This window comes from Micromys minutus, assembly GCF_963924665.1.
Source record: "Micromys minutus genome assembly, chromosome: 25".
NCBI classification, from domain to species: domain Eukaryota; kingdom Metazoa; phylum Chordata; class Mammalia; order Rodentia; family Muridae; genus Micromys; species Micromys minutus.
The window spans coordinates 36,260,918-36,282,191 of record NC_137960.1 but is presented as its reverse complement, the minus strand read 5'-3'; the positions used below and the strand labels follow the sequence as shown (position 1 = coordinate 36,282,191).

Here is a 21,274-nt window from a genome sequence, read left to right as displayed (position 1 = left end):
TTAAAATAATATTAATAACGTGTTTTTAAAGCACACAGTATGTCTTTTCAGATAGAAAGCAGCAAGGCAGATGGTCGATTTGTTTGAAACCAACAGAGCTATTAGCGGGCTCGCCTGCAGAATTTACATTCAAATCACTTTGTTCTTCTATCCTAAATAATAACTTCATCTTTCTTTTGATTTTGAAGATCATAAAGGGAGGCAAATCCCAAATGAGAGGCTGGGGTGTACTCAGAGCTGCAGCCCTTGACCACCATGCACAAAGCCTGAGTTCAGTCCCCAGCACCAAAAAGGACCAGGGCTGGGGTGAGGGAATCCTAAAAGCTCCGCTGCAAACTTTTTGTAACTCTCACATAAACACAGTTGCATCATGTCTCAGACACCACCTGAATGTGTAATTTGCATAGCCTTCTGGCACCTACAAATTACACAGGAAGAAGTTTCTGGAATGCAGGCCTTAGAAGGGCCTATAAATGAAACCATTGATACAAATCTCTAAGGACTGAGTTCAGCACCTTGAATTACATGGGAAGTGAACAGGCCAAGAGAACACAGGTGTGGTACGTCCAAAGGAGCCCACACTCTCAAGCATCCGTCAGGGCGGCCATACTGTGCTCAAGCTGCATCCCCCCGGGTGGTCCAGCTAACAAAGCTTCCTGTCATAAAGCTATGGTTCAGTACAAGGCGAGCACATTGTGAAGGCCAGGTTCAAAGCCGTTCATTGAAAACTTCTTAAAGTAATTAAAGCAAGCTGGGATCTGGGAAGTTCTCCAGGAGGGGGCCCATTTTGAGAACAGCTTTCCAATTCACATGTTTCCTAAGCCAAGGGTACGCTTAGTTCAGAAGAATTATGCACATAAACACACACACTCACATAAGCACACACTCATACACCTCACACATATACACACACAAACACACACTCACACACCTCACACATACACTCACACCTCACACACTCTTACACACATATATACTCACACACCTCACACACACTCTCACACACACACAAACACACACTCATACACTTCACACACACACACTCACACACCTCACACATACACTCACACACACCTCACACACTCACACACATATATACTCACACACCTTACACACACACACACATACCTCATAAGTTACAGGATTAAAAAGGAGGACAGGGACAGACCACAGCAGAAGAGAATGGGCTTTAAAAAATAGACTGAGATATTTTGCCTCCAAAATGATCCATTTATTGGGTTCTTCTGATTGCAACTACCGGCTCCAGACCCAAATCTTCATAGAACAGTAACATGTGCAGCTGTCTGCCCATCAGCCACTCGGATTATGTGTTTCAAGTGGATTAGATGCAAGCAGTGTTAGCCATTCTGGAAAAGAAAAGAAGGAGGAGGAGGGGGGAAAAGGGAGGAGGAGGGGGAGGAGGGGGAGGAGGAGGAGGAGGAGGAGGAAGAGGGAGAGGGGGAGGGGGAAGAGGAGGGAGAGGAAAAGGAGGAGGGGGAGGAGGAGGGGGGAAAGGGGAGGAGGAGGGGGAGGAAAAGGGGGAGGAGGAGGAGGAGGAGGAGGAAGAGGGGGAGGGGGAGGATGAGGGAGAGGAAAAGGAGGAGGGGGAGGAGGAGGGGGAAAGGGGAGGAGGAGGGGGAGGAAAAGGGGGAGGAGGAGGAGGAGGAGGAGGAAGAGGGGGAGGGGGAGGATGAGGGAGAGGAAAAGGAGGAGGGGGAGGAGGAGGGGGAAAGGGAAGGAGGAGGGGGAAGGAAAGGAGGAGGGGGAGGAGGAGGAGGAGAAGGAGAAGAAGAAGAAGAAGAAGAAGAAGAAGAAGAAGAAGAAGAAGGGAGAGAAGGAGAAAGAGAGAGAGAGATTAGTTAATTAATTTAAAAATGAGACTATGGCTTCTTTAAAAACAGAAAGTTAAAATAAGCAAGCTCCACCCACCTCAGCTCAGATGATGAGAAGATAACTTTTCCGTGTATTTACTTCTCTTATTTGGCCAAATGGTCTTTACGGTACTTGCTATTGGCCTCTTAGAGCTCCCCAATAACAAGGAACTACAGATTCGCTGGCTTTAAAACATTAATTTATCCCCTTAGGTTCTGGAGGTCAGTGACCAACAATCACTTCACTAAGCAATGTCGGTCCAGCTGTTCCTGTCTGTCTCCTCACATTCTTCAGCTTCTAGTCGTCATCTGGAGTGGCCTGTGTCCCTTGCCTCTGTCACCTCGGTTCCAGGCCTACATAGCCTCCTCTTCTGACACAACTTTTCTACGTCCCTCCTGTGACGGCTAATCTGATAGTAACGATGGAGCTGAGGTTTAAGGCAACATTTATAAGGTCCAGGGATTAGGACATGGATTTCCCTAAGGTACCATTAATGGATCTCCCTAGCGTAAACTTCAGAAAATTGGATTAATGTCTATGGGGCTCTTCTCTGCTTTCAATTAGAAAGTAAAAAGCCAACAGGTGCTAAACACTCTGGGAACTTAATGTCTACATAAATAATTCTGACTAGTTCAGGCCTCGGGAGGGGTGTGGCGTCAAATGGGAAGGAGATTTGGGAGGAGATTAGAGAAGTATTAAATGGTAGCTGAGGTACTGTGTGCCGACACCGCCTCTGTGAGAGGCTGACTATGCAGAAGACACATGAACGCTCTCCTGAGTGGATTAGTAATCCAGAGAGTCCAACGCAAGAGCAGGAGGAAAGGATGCTTATAGAGGACGCCAACGCCGCACAGTCACATACTTACTGATTTTACAAGTCTGAATTTGCTGATTGCTTCTCAGGGTCTTTTTTTTTTTTAATGTTTCTGTTTGTTTGTTTTCAGAACCAAGTTTTATTTCACATGGATGGGAACAAAGAAAATATGTTTGTATTTCTCCACATTACAGAACAACATTACAATAGAATTATTAAATTATTAAGTAAGTTCTTACTGTTTGGTATGACTGAAATAACAGTTTGTGTTCTTCAAAGTGAATTAAAATTATTTAGAAAGTGAGCAAATATGAACACCCGTGGGCTGCTGGGATGGCTTTGTGAGCAAGGCGCTTGATCCCAAACCTGACGATTTCAGATCAATCCCAAGAACCTACACCGTAGAAGGCAAACATCGACTCTTGCAACTTGTCCTCTGACCTCTGCAAGTGAAGTAAAAGAAGTGCATTTGCACACTTGGACACACACACACACACATGCGCGCGTGCGTGCACACACACCAAATAAATAAATAAATGCATGAACCAAATGTAAATGTGTAGCTTCATGAATATCCCACACAATCTCTTCCTAATTATTCCTTATCAATTAGCACCAATTTGTAAAGATGTGCTCTCATCACTGCTTTGCTGAGCTGGGAAGGACAGAGAAATTCATCCAGCTCAGAAAACACAAGTGTACATTTTGCTCCCTATTAAGATATGTGGTAGCTGAATAACTTAATTCTCAATAATCTGGCTACAGAAAGCCAAACCTTTAATATTGTTATGTTTTTTTAAAGACTAATTTATGGTTCAGTGGGCTGAGTGCTTGGTACACAAGCATCAGGAGTTGAGTTCAAACACCAGTACTCCAGGAAAAAGCCCATGTTTCCACATATACCTGTAGTCTCAGAGAGGTCGATACAGGAAGCTAGGCCCTGTTGAACGATAGGCTAGCTGTAGACTCAGTGAAAGACACTATCTAAAATAGAAAAGAAGAAGAAGAAGGAGGAGGAGGAGGAGAAGGAGAAGGGAAGGGAGGGAGGGAGAGAGGAAGAAAGGAAGGAAGGAAGGAAGGAAGGAAGGAAGGAAGGAAGAAAGAAAGAAAGAAAGAAAGAAAGAAAGAAAGAAAGAAAGAAAGAAAGAAGAAATCATTTGGCCAAAATGAAAATTTCGAATGTTTATTGGCAGATAAAAATAAAACAGTTTAGAAGGCATCCCTTACCTTCTACTTTAGATAAACGTATTCCCAAAAAACACATACTTAATTATGTGATATATGGACAATCAGTCATTTTGTTAATCAGTTTCTTTTAATGGCATGAGATACTTCTGAACATGCCAGAGTATGATCTAACTGTTCTTCCAATTGTTTGCAGAGAAAAATGAAGCCACCACAACAGAATTGTCCTCTCTGTTCTAATAACTAAGTGATCCACGTTTGGGTGAGGGTCACTGAAATATGAATCAGTATAGTTCAGCGTTGTTTCACGCGCACATAGATTTTTAAATGTCACGTGCCTGAGATTGGAGATTTCTGATCCTAATACATGCTGATGGGTTTTGGTAGCAGTGATACAATATGAGGTCTGCTTGGAACAGTCAAGAAACACAGAACATACTTTGTTTCTTGAGAAAGGAATGCTAAATAGAAGTGACATCAGAGAAAAAGGAAAGCCTGCTCCCCGCAAATAAAAGGGCTATTGGTTGGAAACATTGTTCCGACTACTGAGAACAGTATAAAACACATCTAATATAATACACATCTAACACAGACCCTGCTTAGGGACTGAGAAATTGTGGAGCAGGTCCACAGCCAGCGAGTGCCTTAATGGGAACAAGTCATCTGCACCTTGGCTGCTCTTTATTCTAGCTCAAAGTTTCGATTAGCACGCTGGCAATTTGAAGATGATGTAACAAGAACTCTGGTCCCAGAGGTTTATTATTTTACTGACCTACATTAGTGAAAAGCAGCTAGCCGCTTCACCTATTAATTCTCCGGTATTCTGGATCACGCTACGCAAGTATCCATCCATCAGTTGGAAAAATTGTAAGTTTCCCAGGAAGAGAAAGCACGTAGTCAGTGTCAGTGGTGTGTGGCTGTGAAACATTTCACCACTGCAGACAGGAGCATTAAGGGCAGACACGGGAAAGGTCTATAAGAGCGATGCTGACATCATCCCACACAAGGTGTCTCGGTGACGTCAATGCATTGAAGGCCGGAGTTTGACAGACATTATTTCCTGTTGGCATGAGATTTTGAAGGCTTTTTTGTAGATTTTGAAGATTGCATTGGCCGGAGGTAGGAATGGTTTTAGTATCTTAATATCCTCCATGTGGTTTTTTGGTTTGGTTTGGTTCAGTTATTTTGTCTGTTTTTTTTTTTTTTTTTTTTTTTTTTTGTTTGTTTGGTTGGTTGGTTGGTTGGTTGGTTTTTTTTGTTTTGTTTTTCCTTTTGAACTTACAAGCCTATTGGCTTCTATTTTGTGTTTTTATGGGATTTCTATGTGTACAGATTTGTGTGTCTGCACCCATATAATTCTTGTGCTTTTTCTTTTCCTTTTCCCCCCATAGGCCTATAAAGTATTTATTAACAGCAAAGGCCCAGAGACTCATTTCTTCTTGGATACACCCACAGTACGGCTCCTGCGGCCAGTGGTCTTGGGCTCAGAAGTGGCGCAACCCTCTGTGGGCTCAAATTGTCCTCAGCCACTCCAGGTCCTCATGCAGCCTGTTGTCTAGACCGTTGGCCAGAAGCTGGCTGTATTTCCATCCTTCTTTCTGTTTAGGAACCAGTCTGGGATCTTGTACTGTCTGGGTTCTGCATGATGGTGATCCCACGCTCCATCTCATCCTCCGTGAGTTCTCCAGCCCTCTCGGTGAGGTCAGTGTCTGCTTTCCTCAGCACCACATGCGCATAGCTCTGCCCCATACCCTTACTGGCAGTGATGGCAAAGGCTAATTCTGCTGCCCATCAATGTTAGTGTTCGCTGAACTTCTCAGGGGTCACTAGAGACATGGCGACGGTGCAAGTCACAGTGTCTCAGCCTCCTGTGGAAGAGAGCTTCTTGTGCTTTTGTTTTTGGCTCCTTTCCCCCCCCTATTTGTTTATTTTGACCTATTCTGGTTTGGTTGTTTTTATTTTGTCATGTCTTAATTTTTATTATTTTCTTAATGTCTAATGTTTTCTGATGAGAGTAAGAAAGAAAAAAGAAAGGAGGAAAGAAAGAGAGAAAGAAAGAAAAGGAAGAAAGAATGAACGAATGGATGAATGAATGAATTTGGGTGGGCAGGGAGGTCAGGAGGATCTGGGAAGAGTTGGGGAAGGGAAAACCATACTTAGGATATATTGTATAAGAAAATCTATTTTCAATTATTTTAAAAAAGAAAAAGATGGTTCAAGGTTATTCAAAGAGGAAAAAAGAAGCAAACGACTTTTTGACAGCTTCAGGAGATGGTGTGGCAAACAGTGTCATGTTGGCACACAGCTGTGGACGCCTACCAGGGCCACACTTAGAACTCAGTTTTCTGGAGTGACCGTCCTGTGTCCAGCGTGACTTGGCTTGGCTGCCAGAGGAATCCTCAGTGTGAGACTCACCCGAAGCAGGTCCAGTGCTCGGCTCGCTGAGCTGTCTCTCTCTCTATATATATAATGATTTCTTATCAAAGAGGCTATAAAAACAGGCCAGTGTAGTACAATGTTCCTCAACCATCCTAACGCCATGACCCTTTAGTACAGTTCCCCATGTTGTGATAACAAAACTTTTTGTTGCTATTTCATAGCTGTAATTTCCCTACTCCTGTGAACTGTAACTAAATATCTGTGTTTTCGGGTGGTCTTAGGTGATCCGTGGGAAAGAGTCATTCAATCTCAAAGGGGGTCGAGACCCACAGGTTGAGAACCCAACAGTTGCCCACACCTCTGTAAGTTTGGTTTGTCTTTTGTGTGTTGTATTTCCTGTTTCATTTTTTTGTTTATCTTCTTTTGGTTGTTTTGTTTTTGTTTTTGTTTTTGTTTTTTGATAATTCAACACTTCTACCTTTCCAATCACCTAGCCCTAAAGTTCCCAGAGCCCTTTCATTGTCTGTGAAGTGAACTGGTCAGGAGTGACTGGCTCCCAGAGGCTCATCGGTATCACCTAGGGGCCTTGCAGAGCTGTGGCTGGCTCCTCCTGGGGCTTTGGGATTTGAAAAGCTCCTGTTGTTTGGTAGCATAAATGTTCTCCCAGAGGAAATAGTTTTCCCTTAACATCGACCCACTGACATCTGTGGAACAGGGAGTGGGGGTTGCTTTTCTGGGGGGTCCTTCAGAGTTAAAAATAATAATAAAGGAGGAAGAGAAGAAGAGAGGGAAAATTGTCTTACTTGAGAGAAGTGCTGTAACTTGTAAATGGCGATTTTTGGGAAATAATCACTTCCCAAACTTATGAGTTGATTTTGCTTTTTCCATGGTTGTAGAAATAAAGACAAATCAGATCTGACTGGAAAAATAAAGACAAATTAATTCAGTTCATTCCTATGGGGGGGCATGGGCTTTTAATAACTACTTGTAAACTTTACAATTATATTCCAAACATGTTTTCTTTCTTATCCAATGGTCTAAGCAACAGTCTTCCCAATAGGAATTCCCTTCCTCACAATCGATGGTCAGAAAAATCGATGCTGTCCTAAAGAAACTTACATGTTTTAAAAATACATTTATTTTACTTCATTTCAGTCTCCTTATACATATTCAATCTCAGTGCCGTAAAGGCCACACAAGGCTTTAGACACAGTGCCTTTGGCTATTTTCTCTTGTTAGATAACAAAGTTCTGTCTACCAACCAATGTAGTAAATATAGAAGTGCAACGAGGCATTCACTCTACATGTTTATATGGATTTATCATTTATAAAGCACTCTTGTATTTATTATAGCAATTTGGAGGTTGGAGAGGGAAAGTAATTTTATCATTGGAAAAAGATGGAGGCTAAATACCTTTCTAAAGGTTGCCCAAGTAACCACCGGAAGGACCAGATCTTCAGCACCAGCCTCTTGCCTTCCTGTGCATGGCCCTGCTACTCCCTAGCTGTGTTCAAATTCCGTCTTGGGGAAGGTCTTCAGTACCTGACAGAAGGCACTCTGCAGGGAGGGAAGATGGGGTACTGTGCTCCTCTCTATACCCCCTCAGAGATGAACAGAGAAGTAAATAATTACTGGCTTTGCTTCCATGTGTGCTGCATGCTGGGAAACTGAATAAACTTGTATTTAAACAAGGCAAACCTAACCGGAGAAAGATTAAAAAGAAATGGGAGACCAAGTGTTGTCCTGCCTTAAAGTGCCTGGGAAGGAACTGGAACCATGAATCAGCGGTAGAGCCCTTGGGTGGCACGCATAGGAAGCCGAGTTTCATTCCCAACAACGTAAAGTAGAAAGGAAAGCCTGGGAAAGGCTGGCAAAGGAGTTAGTAATGGTTCCGATTTCTTTGAGAGGAAAAAGCGATTAGAACAGGAGAAACAAAATCTCATCTTTGAGATTGTTCTTACAGAAGTATTAGAAACCACCCTGTCATCTGTTAACACCACACCTCCCAGAAGCCAAGCTGTTGGGAGGGACGAAGGCATGGAAACAGACACACAGTCTGGGAACAGAACTGTCTTCTGCATTTCTCCTGCCCGTAGCAGGTGGGCCACTCAGCACCCAGGCCAGTCTGGGTCCCGTTAGGGATTCTAAAATCATGCGAAGGGTTTGCTTTGATTTTTTCCAGCACTGTGGTAACATTAAAACCAGTTGAGAGAGAGATTTTGAAGTCGGAGCTGTGGAGGGAGATTTTAGAGTGGAGTTACATCATGACTGTCTCCCCCGTCCCCCACCACACGGATGGGTCTGGTCTAAAAAACTTACCTCACTCCGTTCCAATTTCGATACTCTCAGAACAACGTCAGTTTCTGCAGAGCTTCCCCCGTTTTCCAACAGAGCCGCCCTCCTCTTCTTGCCCAAGAGAAGTTAACCTAGTTTCCTATTACCTGAGGCAGAACAAAGTTCAGTAGCTTAGAAAAGCGAGCAAGGCAAAGTATTTAGAAATGCATGGCTCTGCCTTTGAACCGAGCATTACTTCATTTCTGGAGGTTTCAGTTTCGAACATTAAGTGATGGTGTTAGTAAGACATCTGTCACAACACTGATGACTACATGGAATGCATGCCCGAAAGTTCAGCTGGGCATCCTCTGCTTTTTTACACGGTTAGCAATATTTATATCCAAGAGTCTGTGTATAATTCATTCACTCTAGCGTGCATTCATTCAGCACTGATTTGTCAGAAAAGCGCCAGCTATAGACCTAATGCCATATTCAGTATCATGCAGGAAAATAAACACAAAGAAGGGTGATCAGGAGATGGAGACATCGCTCAGTGGTTAGAGCACTGGCTGCTCACCCAGAGGACATGGGTTTCATTCCCAGCAAAGACAGGGCTGCTAACAATTGTCTGTAACTACAGTTCTAACGCTTTCTTCTGGCTTCTTCGGCCAATCCCTGCATACGGTACACTCACATACATGTAAGGAAAATGTCTACATGCGTAAAATAAAAATAAACTTACAAAGGAAGGATAACAGGTCTCTGGCCTGTGTGATGCTGTTGAACATCCAAGAACAGTTGTGGTGTCACAGATGGGTCTTTCTCGTAAATACAGAACAATAAAATGTAAATGAGGGCCAGGGTGGGGCTTAGTGAATCAGGAGAATTTTAGAAGGAAAAGTTAGCCAGTTAATGATAACTATTGTAATCCAAGAGAAGCACTTTTAAAGTGACCCTCCCCTCCTTATCTGTCAAAACCTTCAGATCCTTTGCCCCTTAAACAACACTTCTGGACTATCTGAACCGGTTCCGTCCGTCCTTGGAGAGCCAGGTGCCTGACTATGCTAGTTCATGTCCAAAGCCGGTTTATATTTTTGTCTTCTAAGTTTCTGTTGTGTGTCTTACTTTCTAAAACATGCATATCTTACTCTGAGTCAAGGGTTGGTGACACTTGCTAAAATTTTGTTTTTGGCTTTTTTTGATTTCTTCTTGTTCTGTGAATGCTCCTGGAATCCTCTCCCGTGTCACTGGAGTCAGAAGAGCACATGCTGTTAGAACTGACTTTTTAAATGGGTATTGGCCCATTATAAGGCAAACTCTCCTTTGAATAAAAGGGGGAAACCTCATCAGCACACTCTCACAGTTTTGTTCCAAGAGTTGTGAACAATTAGTAATAGTCCGTCCAGCCTCAGAATTGATCATCACCATAGCTGATGATCGTAGCCGAGAGACTACAGACACCAAAATCTTCGTCATTAACTTTCTTACCGCTCCAGGAAATGCTAAAGGTTTATGGGCACATAACTCACAGGTATCTGAAACCGAGGTGGCTGAGTCACCAGGTTTAGGAGTTCCAGCCTTCAGACGATAACTTCCTCAAGAGAGTGCCAACTGTCACGTCCACCCTTCCCAGCCTAGAGCACTGAGCCACATGATTTGTTACTGGCATTAATTACCCCAAAGTAACAGACCAACTTCTGAGTCATTCAGAAAGAAGAGGAAGAAAAAAAGTGTCAATACAGAACTGTGACCCAGAAGCAAACACCCCCTGCCGTAGTGAAAGTACATGATTCCAGTGAGAAGGTGTGCTGAGCTCCCAGGGACAGGCGAAGGCTTCTCTCTGTCCCTGCTTGCTCCCACCTGAGTCTTACAAAAATGGCTTCCAAATAACATCTTCTAACCAAAAAATATCTGTCTGCCTTTGACCATAGAGATGGAAAACTAAGTCTGCAGGGTCCGAGTTCACGAGGGTGGTGTGGTGAAGAAACGTGAGTCTATACAGCTTGTTATTAAAATATTGAAAGACAACAGATATAAAGATGTCACCAGTACCACTAAAGGCAGAGCAGGCAGAACTTTATAAGCTTTGTCATCTCAGAGCCAGTTTTCAGTTTCAGTTTATGCGAGGCTGCACACATGAAAAGATGTCTCTTCTAGAACAATCCGAAAAGTACTTAACAAGTCAAAGTCAGGGTGTTCCTCTCCTAGACCTTTCTTGCACTTCTACTCTGAGAGCTACAAAAATTGGAGTTTGGAAGCTCCTGGGGCATAAAAGACACACAACAGCTAAATATTTAATCGTTTCTCTGGTGGGGCAGCAACTATTTTTGTTTTGTCTCTATCTTTCAAGTTGTTTCCATCATTCCTACACTTACGCCCTGTCCTGGCAGTACATTGGTGTCTCTTGATAATAAGATTCGAAAGGGAAGAAAGCCACTCAGCGCTGCCGCTTTCTTGACCTAGAACACAAGGTACCTTTGTCAGCCTCCAGGTCAACCACATCACAGCTGTGTTCCGAAGAAAGTGACACGCGACCATCTCTAACCATCTCTCCTTTGGCCTGTAGTGTCTGTAAAGATGATGCCTCACTTTGGCATTTCTTTGCTTTTGGTTTAGCACATGGAGCTGCTGAGGGGAGGGGGCAGGGTGCTGGAGCTGGTGTTGGAACAAGCTGGTTGAGCTTTCGGTCCTGTCAAGGGTGGCCTGCAAGCCCTTCCAGGAACTTTGAAGTATTATACTTCTTTCTGCTTAAAACACCCTAAGGTACTCCTATGTTCAACTCTCAACTTGGGACAGTAGTCAGTTGTCTAAAAGACAACTAGGGATGGTTCTACACAGCATTACAACTAAATTATTTTTTAAGGGATTAAAAAATATATACATAGAATTTGTTTTTTCTGAAAGACTTGATTTTTTTCTAAATTCATATGTTGTATTGGGGTCTTTATTATTTCTTTTTTTCCTAATTATTAAAAACTAAAATTTCACTATTGCCAAGGTTACATTACTCTTCATAATCTGGCAGTAATGCCCTGTTGCTGAAGATACACTTACTTATGTCATCAAGCATAGAGAAGCTGAGCTGTATCTGGCTAAAAGCTTCACCCCTGCCGACTAGTTTTCATGGTGCTAGAAGGTACTTAGCATAATACCAGAGGGGAAAATGAGTCCTCAATTTATAGTCCACTTAACTGTAAACTCTCTGACTTGCAGCAGTGGCCTTTCTACAAGATATAAGGATGTGCTAATGGTACAAATATTAAGGAAGTAACAAACCACTTTTTGGTTGGATTTAAGACCCACTTCCTGAAACAGGATTCACACTGCACAATGCTAATGTGGTCCAAACCCTAAAACTAGCTAGGTCATAGGTCATAGGGGGAAAACTATGCAGTAAACCTAAAGGAGCCTTCTGCAATAGACAGAGCAATAAACGGACTGAATGACCTAGTGTAGTAGATTGCTATACCAAAGCTATACCATAGATCAACGGATCACCTGATACTCATCGAGAGGTTTCATCTTCCAGTGAATCGTAATTAAGACAGAGACCCACGGATGGACAATGTGCAGAAATCGAGAGCTTCGGGAGTCATCAGTTCTAAACGAAATGTATTTAACAAGTCCCTTCTCTCGGGGCTCAAGAACCTATGTAGGAGGGGAAGCAGAGAGATTCTCAGAGCCAGTGATAGTGCCTGACTCCAAGGAATGGCATCTTCCACACACAACAAGGCTGATACACACATGAACGCACAGCGGCAATGCCAGGAAATGCAAGACCTGAACAAAATTCAAAACAGACAAAAATCCCAATGCAGAGAAGGGGAAGTGGACACATAGTCCCACCCTTATCGAAACACTATTTGCAACTGATACTTGCTGGGAAAGAAAACGACATTTTCTCTAGTGGAGTGACAGTGGCTATATTCCAACCACACTACAGGGCAGGTCCTATGCCCAGGAGTAGCTACCCAACACAAAACTGACTCCATGTTTATTTTTTAATGCTTTTTGTTTTATTTTTATCTTCTTGGTTTGGGGGGGTGGGTGCTTTAATTTCCTTCTTTTTTTGTTTTGTTTTTGTTGTTTTGCTTTTTGGAGAGAGACAGAAAGAAATAAAGAACCTGAAGTTGGGTGGGTAGAGAGAAAGGAAAAATCTGGAAGGAGTGGAGGATGGAAAAGAATGTGATTAAAATATATTTTATGAGACAAAATTTAAATAATAATTTTTTAAAAGAAAATTAATTAAATTTTTAGTTGAAATATATATATATATATATATATATATATATATATATATATTCCCAGCCTCCAGGAGGCTAGGGTGATAGATTGTGAGTTCCACAGTTCCCTAGGAACATTCTAAATTCCAGGACAGCCTAGAGTACATAGAGGCCCTGTATTAGCAAGAAAATGGAAGAGAATTCTTTTCTTTCTGGTCATGCCTTATTTTCTTGAATAATTAATAATTTGCAAGGATGACAATATTCATGAATTACTATAAGATCATATTTGACTACTATCTGTAAATCAAATGGTGAACTTTAGCTGAGAGTAAAGAACCTGCCTAGACATTATATAGCTGCATGTACTGCCATTTCTCTAGTGTTAGAGCAGTTTAGGATTAACCTCTTAATCTCCATGGTCTTGCTAAATATCATCCTTAATATTTGAAAATTTCACAGACACTAAGGTGTATTTGGGCTGAACAGTCCAATTCTGTTCTCTATATTTATACTATCTAAGGCCATTCTTACTCATACATTAAGTTCCAGGTCAGTAAGGGCCTATATAGTGAGGATGTCTAGATAGATAAATAGATAGATAGAAGTACTGGTTGCAAAGCTCAAGGACCTAAATTCAAATATGGATATATGCATATATACAAATAATATATATATACATATACCTATATTTTATATATAGTTTGTAATATACACTATATATAGAATACTGACTAAAACTTTTGGATATGACCTAAAATGTAAAATAAAGAGGAAATAACGGTGTCTAGGATTTTCTCACGTCAAACCTGTGCATCCCTGAAACCTCTACACCCTGGGAAGCAGAGACAAGAAGGTCGGGGTCTCCCTGGCTGCAAGGCACGTGCCAGGTGCAGAGACTGACCCTGTCTCAGGGAAGGAGAATGAAAGAACCGGATACTGGTGTTGTCGGCTTCCACACCCACAGACACATTCTCCATCCCACCCCCAACACACGTTATATCAGTTTCTTACTTTTCTCTAATTACCAGCCTCACCCTTGAGAACTGATCTTTTGTATTAGGTGGTACCAAAAGCCTTCTGAAGTACCGCAGGCTCTCCTCTTGGCGTGGCTCCAGTCCCAGTGGTGGTTGTGTTCCTTCACAGTCTGTACCACCCTAAGACATTTAAACTACCTCCTGACAGACCTGTTTGTGCTTGCTTTTGTTTGGATTGTATGGCGGATTGAACGCAGGACCTCGCCAACACTAGGTGAGCTCTGTACCACTGACCCCCAAACCACCAGCCCTTCCTAGGGTTTGTTTTCAGGTTTTTCTGCATCTGCAAGCTCACTAAAATGCATGAAAAGAGACAAAGCAGCTGGGGGCAGAGCCAGAGATGATGGTGTAATGAGGCAGATTCTGTGAGGGGATGAACAACCACAAAATAGCAATTCCCTTGTTTATATTTCTCTTCTGTTTTGACAGAGTTGTCGGAAATAAAAACCCTTTGTGAATAGCAGAGTAGTCACGTGATCCTATTGCAGTTTCAGCTCTTCCATGTGATTGGTTGTGAACCGCACAGTAGTCACGTGATCCTATTGCAATGTTTCAGCTCTTCCATGTGATTGGTTGTGAACCGCACAGTAGTCACGTGATCCTATTGCAATGTTTCAGCTCTTCCATGTGATTGGTTGAGAACAGCAGAGTAGTCATGTGATCCTATTGCAATGTTTCAGCTCTTCCATGTGATTGGTTGAGGATCATGAAGGAGCGCGTTAGCATGTTTCTCAGCATCTGGCATGTTCTGCAGTGTCTAAGCCATGTGTGTCTACTACCATGGGATTTTTCTCCACGCATGTCTTCTCTCTCTCTCTCTCTCTCTCTCTCTCTCTCTCTCTCTCTCTCTCTCTCTCAGATTTGAACGTGTAAAAAGGGAAGAAACTTCTAGCAATACATGAACTGGCAAATTAGAAGGCCCAGGAGAGAGTCATACACTGAAAGATAGCGCATAAATCGATCAAAAGGACCATGAGAGGATCCAAGCACAGACCACACACAATGAGGTAAAATTATTCTGATTCAGGAATCACCCTGCATGGTACACAATGGAGCCTCCGTCGAGGATGAGAGAGATAAGTACTTGCTAAAAGCCTTCCTGGTGCTGAGCCTTCTACAGTGTGCCTTTCCTTAAGTCATCTTATAAATTATAGTGCACGGCTCCTATAGCTCTACCAGAGAATAAGGTAGACAGCAGGGTCTAGATGAAAGACAATCTATACCCACTTCACTTAGAAGTGGGTATAAATTCAAAGTACTGCTGAATGTGTTTTGATTTGTGCTCTGGTTTGCAATGTGTCCCAACCAAAGCCCCGTGTAGTGAAGCTTTGATTGCCAGCCTGTAGCTCTCAGAGAGGCAGTGGAGCTTTTAGGAGCTGGTGCCTAAAGAAGGAAGGCGAACGAAGGCAGGTATGTCCTGGAAGGGAATGCTGGGACCTCATCCCTTCCTCTTCTGCTCCTCGGAACAGCTGTGTACTGTGCGCTCTGCCACGAGGCTCCGCTTCGGCATGGGGTAGAGCACCAGCATCACCCAGCCCTGGACTGAAGCCTCTGATCATAAGCTAATAAGCCTGTTCCCTTACTCAGTTCATTATTGTGTTCATTTTCTCAAGTGTTTTGTCACAGTTACAGAAAGCTAAGCTCCGCACTTTCACACCGTTATCATCCCAAGTCAAACGATGCTAAATTGAAAAACGTCTGTACCAATGCCTAAGGCAGGGTGTGGAGACAGGGGGAGGGGAAAATATTAGCTTTCCACTGTTTGCTAGCATACTTAATTATATATGTATTGTATATTATATTTACATGTATTATGTATTTATATAACATAATATGCATAATTAAAAGTGAATATTTTTTGCCTGTGCATACATGTGTAGAACCATATATGCCCATGTTGACGTGTTCCTAGAGGGCTACTCAGATTAGCCAGTCCATGTTGTTAATAATAAATAAAAATCCTCTGTGTAACAAAGACAGCTAGGCACAAGCATCACACATGGGCTGATGCTACTGGCAAAGCTGGACACTTTTCCATATAGGGAAGGTGTCAGAAGAGCCTAGCCTGGAGGTGGCAAAGTAATGGATGACTCCATACTTCAGGGGCTTGCCTTGTTCGTTTTTAGCTGGAGGAATGTACCAATGGCAACAGCTGTCCTCTTTTGGACCAGAGGGCAGTGGTGGATCCAATTACCAGCTGCTTTAGTGAAAAGCGGTACTAGTAAACTAAAGGCAAGCTAGTGATTAATCATCTCCAGTGACTTCCATCTTTTCATCAGGATAGTAATGTTCAAGTCTCCGGTGCTTTTCTCTAAGCACTGGAACAGAGGCTGTGTAAGCGAATAACTTTTGCAAAGGGGCTCTGACAGGCTAGATTTCTGCACAGGCCACCCCTTGGCTCGTCAAGGCCATTGATTACATAGTGACTTCCGGGCCGGTTCCTAACATATCCTGGCTTTGGGGGCAAGAATACAAACTGAGAACTGTGTCTCAGATGTCCAAATATTTGAATTATAAGTCAACAAACAGCCAAATAGAACAGATTCTGGTCTGCTTTGACAAATTTACCAGCAAGGTGACCTGAAAGTCTGGTACAATCTTAGAACCTTTAGATTCTTTGGAATTTCAAACCTCCTACCCTTTTCCTTCTACTCCCAATACACACAGCTAGACACAAAGGGTCCTGCCTTTGTGCATGAAGATGCTTTGTCCTAAAGTCCCCAAACCACCCCTCAGACTAGAGAGTTCATCTTTGCAGTTTAGAGGGAGGTGTCTGCTCAGACCCTGAAAACAAAGCATCTGGATGTCTGGATACAGAACTCTGGGTTCTAGTGGCCTGCAAGGTCCCTAGGAAGAAGGATAATAAAGGTCATCTAATCATCCCACGGTTAAAGTGAGTCCACTCCGAATCTCCATTTAGTCCTAACCTCAGAGGTGTGTATCCAGACAGCTCACTACTCTTTGCTGGGGTCCTAACTCCTTGACACTCCTTCTCTCCTTTGCAGGGGTAGAGTGAGCTTTGATGGTCACAGAGAGCCTCGAAGCAGAGTCGCAGTTGGAAGTCTGATTGGCACAAGAGGAAAACAGTGAGTCTGGGGGAGATGCATGCCAACACTGGCAGTATCTACTACCATCCATCCAGAGCACTGCTCATGACCTCTGTGCCCCAGAATCTCCATGGTGACGGTTTTAAAACCAGTAAGGAAAGAATCACTGACTATTAGACACAGCTATAATCCACACTTTGCCCCGTGGCTGTGACACTATTCCTCCTCACATCACGTGATCAGCCACACTCTGCTTGGTAGAGTAGTAACAGGCCTTCAGTGCTCAGGAAGCTGAATGTCTGGTTTCCGACTCTGTTGCCATAGCTCCTGTGTGATCAGCAACAGGTATGGAAAGCACTCGCCCGGGGACTTCAGAAACCACGGATTCTCCCCACCCCCACCCCTCAGTTTGCAAGAGCACCCACAGCAGCCAAGGCTAGTTGCCTCTGCTGTCTATTAATTCCGCTCTGTACCTGGAAATTGACAGATCCAAGAAGACCGGAATGACCAAGCTTACATCCAGGAATGGCGGGATGCATCCCACCCCTACTTTGCAGACAAAACTTCAAGCCTAGGGTGGCAGAAGTTGCTGGAAGAAGAAAAGTGAGCAATCAGAGTACAGAGAAGAGAGACAACCGCTGCCCTCCCCGCTTACGAGAGCCATGTCTTCGGCCTATAAGTCTCAAGACTGTGCAGTGTCTGATGTCGAAGTATACAACACCTCCCCCCTGCTCCACATCCTTATCAGACACCATCTCAGGAAGCAAAAGTACAGAAGTGAACCAGTGACCTCCCATTGTTGGTAGGAACCTCAGCTGCTGAGAACAACTCAAGCAACAGTAACAGTGAAAAATATTGAAGAAAAAAAATGTGACTGTTCGGTAGGGCAAGTGAGAGATGCTGAGAAACGGCAGAGCCCAGAGCCCTCCCTGATGGACATGGAGAGATCTGCGGGGACATGCACACACTCAGGGTCACTTAACTGAGACCAAACCCTGGGCAATCACTCTCCCCAAACCGCACAGCACAGCAGCCTCCACCTGCTTCCCCTTAGGAAACGGGCCCTCGGCAGCTGCTGTGAAAGGAGCTATTGCCTTTACTCAGGTAGAACTAGGAGGCCGGAAGTAGGAAAACTTTCAAACTCAGGGAAGTGGCTTTAAAAATCCCAGTCAGCTAAGACGGTGGAAATGCCTTTTAAGTCACCCAGAGGATTTTACTCCTGAGGCCTGAAGTCTAAACAATGACCTAAGTTACTGAAAACACCTAAGCACTCTGCTGAAACCTTTCTCTCTTTTTTTAGTATTCTAACTCCCACCAAGCGTAGCTGGGCGCATGGCGGAGCATCTGCCGTTTTCTGACAGAGCCTCCCTGTCAGAGCCCCTTCGCACAGTTTTAGAAGGAGAAATAACTCCCTGGTTATTTTGTGGAAATGACTTCCACAATGTGGAACAATGTTGATACATTGGTACATACATAGATGCATAGAAGGTTGCCTAGCTACCGTGATAACTACAGGCATGCATCTGAACACCGGGATCAGACCTGAAGGGTGCGACACTCCTTGGTTCTGTTGTTGCGAAGCATGACCAAGTACACTTGAGCAAGCATACATGGTGCAGGGTAGTTACTCCACGCCTCTCCATGGATGAAGACTCACGGAAAGCATGCTGTGAGTCGGTAGCCTAGTAACACAGAAAGTTATTTCATAATAAAAGTCTTATAAATAAGAAGTATACGCGAACATATTAATCTAGGGTGTGGTAAATATATAGACCAATAATCTAGCCACTCGGAATTTTCAAGTGTTATGGCCGGTGTAGAATTTTCTACACCACATCTTCACGTGCACAGCACATTTGGTTTTGTCAGCATCACCCCGGCACGTGAGCAGGGGTGGTGGTGTCACAAGGCCATTAGGCAATATAAAATTGTCAGCTCCATTATCATGTGGTCAACAAAGATATGCAGATCTTTGTTACTCAAAGCATCAGCATGTGACTCTAAGGGACTCAGTCAGAAGACAGTGTGTGTGTTTGTGTTGCTCTTGAAATGCTTGAAGCATTGGAGGCAGACCCCAAAGCTACGAGGCTTCCAGTAACCTTCTCAAGTGACATGCAGTGGGATTCCTGTGGGAAGCCTATTCGCCTGAGTAGAACATTTATGCTAGCCAGTCCTCTGCTGCTTATGAATATGTAAAGAAAGACGGTTTATTTGTCTTAGTCGGGATTTTGGGTGCTTCAAAAAAATCTCTCCAAAAAGGAGATCGCCAATCTATTGCCATAGCTAATTTAACAAAATGGACTTGAAATTTCTCTATTCCCCAAATACTTAACATGCTTAGGCTTCTGCAAAAAAAAATCTCCATTGAACCCGGTTAAAAAATGCACCTTTGTGCAGTGTTTAAATGGGTGACCATAAAAACTATTGAGTTTGCCATCTGTGGCGTTTGCAGGGGAAGCACCTTACACTAAGGCTGTAGCAGAGACTTCGTGGTTGGAAGTACGAAGTGCTGAATGACCGAAGAAGCAAAGGGTTCAAGGTTAAAGAGGGGGATAAAAAACAAAGAAGGTGAGATTTTAGCAGTATCTGTGACTCTACCCAATGCCTCTACTATTACTCATCCACCCATCCTTCCATATATCCTTACATTCTTCCATCCATCCATCCATCCATCCATTCATCCATCCTTCCATCCATCCATCCATCCATCCATCCATCCTTCCATCCATCCATCCTTCCATCTATTTACCCATCACTCCATCCATCCATCCATCCATCCTTCCATCCATCCATCCTTCCATCCATCCTTCCATCCATCATCCATCCATCCTTCCATCCATCCTTCCATCCATCCTTCCATCTATTTACCCATCACTCCATCCATCCATCCATTTTCCATCCATCCACCCACCGACCTATTCATCCATCCATCCATTCATCCATCCATCCATCCAATGATGTTTATTAAGCACCATCCATGGGTCTGGCACTTTGAATAACTGAATTGTATGAGAAAATTCAGAACAAAAGTAAGAGAAGATGGCAGGAGAGATAGCCGTGCTCTCCGAGGAAGAAAACTCTGAACAGAAGCTCCAGTAAAGTGAGGACAGGAGCCATGCAGACCTGTGCCTGAGAGAGACAGGTAGAAGTGTGTCAAGAACCAAGGCTCCAAGCAAATGTGACAGTGTGCATATGTGAGGAGCAGGAAGAAGTGGCTGGATCACACTATGCGTGGGTACTGTTGGTTAACAGGACCCGAGTCTAGATGATACTCGAGACGTGTAGGTCATGGTGTAGGACCAATAGGCCCATCTTCAGTGATCGCACAGCTTCTCTTGCTCATACTTACTCTCTATAATTCCTCCTAGAGCCTGTACAGTGCATCGAATACTGTATTACCTGAAAAGAAACTAGGATACCTCCAGGTTAAACCCTTGAATAGAAAGGGAGAGCTAGCTACAATAGATACCTGGCAATTAATTCTCTGTATGAATAAGGTGGCCTCTGGCAACAAACCAGTTGTACTTGCTATTGTATAAAATTAATTAAAATATTAAGTGGCTGTAGTGTAAGACACGAAGCAGACATGGCTCAAGTATCTGTTGGTAATCATTTTGGCCGATTCGGTAGAAACATTTGTTGGACAATCTACTTCCGTGTGTCAGAGAAATCGAGCTATTAATTTATTGCCCGGGAAATAAATGCAATGCTACCTGAAAGAAAAGAGTCTGCATACTAGTGATAACATTTGTCAGATTCCTATTCTCTAGGGGGCCTTATCCTTCTGAAATGGCTTTGCTTTGTCTAGAAACATTGTCCAATGTATTTTATCTAGTGTTTGTGTTAAAAGTATTCCCTCTCCCTTAAAAAAAGAGAAAGATGCTTAAAACAGGGAAATTTCTTTTTATTCTCTTTTAACCTGAGAGGCAAGAATGGCTTTTGGCTCAAGGTTAGATGAAAATACTCTGCAAAGGACATTGGGGCTTTGTGATTGCAACAGGAAAAGCCCAAGAAAATGGAGAACCTTGCTGAAGGATGCATCCTGAGACGGGAGGCAGGGCTCTGGTGGGGAGGGGAGGGAAGGAGGCAAAGAGTGGAGAAGATGAAGGAGACCGGGAAGTGACTATTATTTCAGGAGATGGCCCTGATAAGCTTATTGTACAGCATGGAGCTTGGTCAGTGACCTCTAGCTGCACTCAAGTTACATCGCTGTCACTACTGAGTTGCCACAGAGACGGTCTCATTCTTTTGAAAGGCAGGGACAAAGTACAGCTCAGTCAAAGCTGGGGTTGTGAGGCCATTGGGATTTCCATCTACTATGTGAAGGATTCCCACCTACTATGTGAAGGATTTCCACCTACTATGTGAAGCACCCATAAGTACAGGAGACAACAGGGCTTGTGGATGCCGACCACTGCTCAACCAAGTGGGTGCGGGGCACC

The 21,274-nt window shown here is 43.4% G+C and overlaps 1 pseudogene across 1 annotated transcript; it reads right to left on the bottom strand.

Moving 5' to 3' along the window:
* Positions 1 to 5,300: 5,300 nt before the first annotated feature.
* LOC308436600 (small ribosomal subunit protein uS13-like) lies at positions 5,301 to 5,707 on the bottom strand (annotated as a pseudogene). The gene has a single exon. The product of its transcript is annotated as a small ribosomal subunit protein uS13-like (transcript).
* Between the last annotated feature and the right edge of the window lie 15,567 nt (positions 5,708 to 21,274).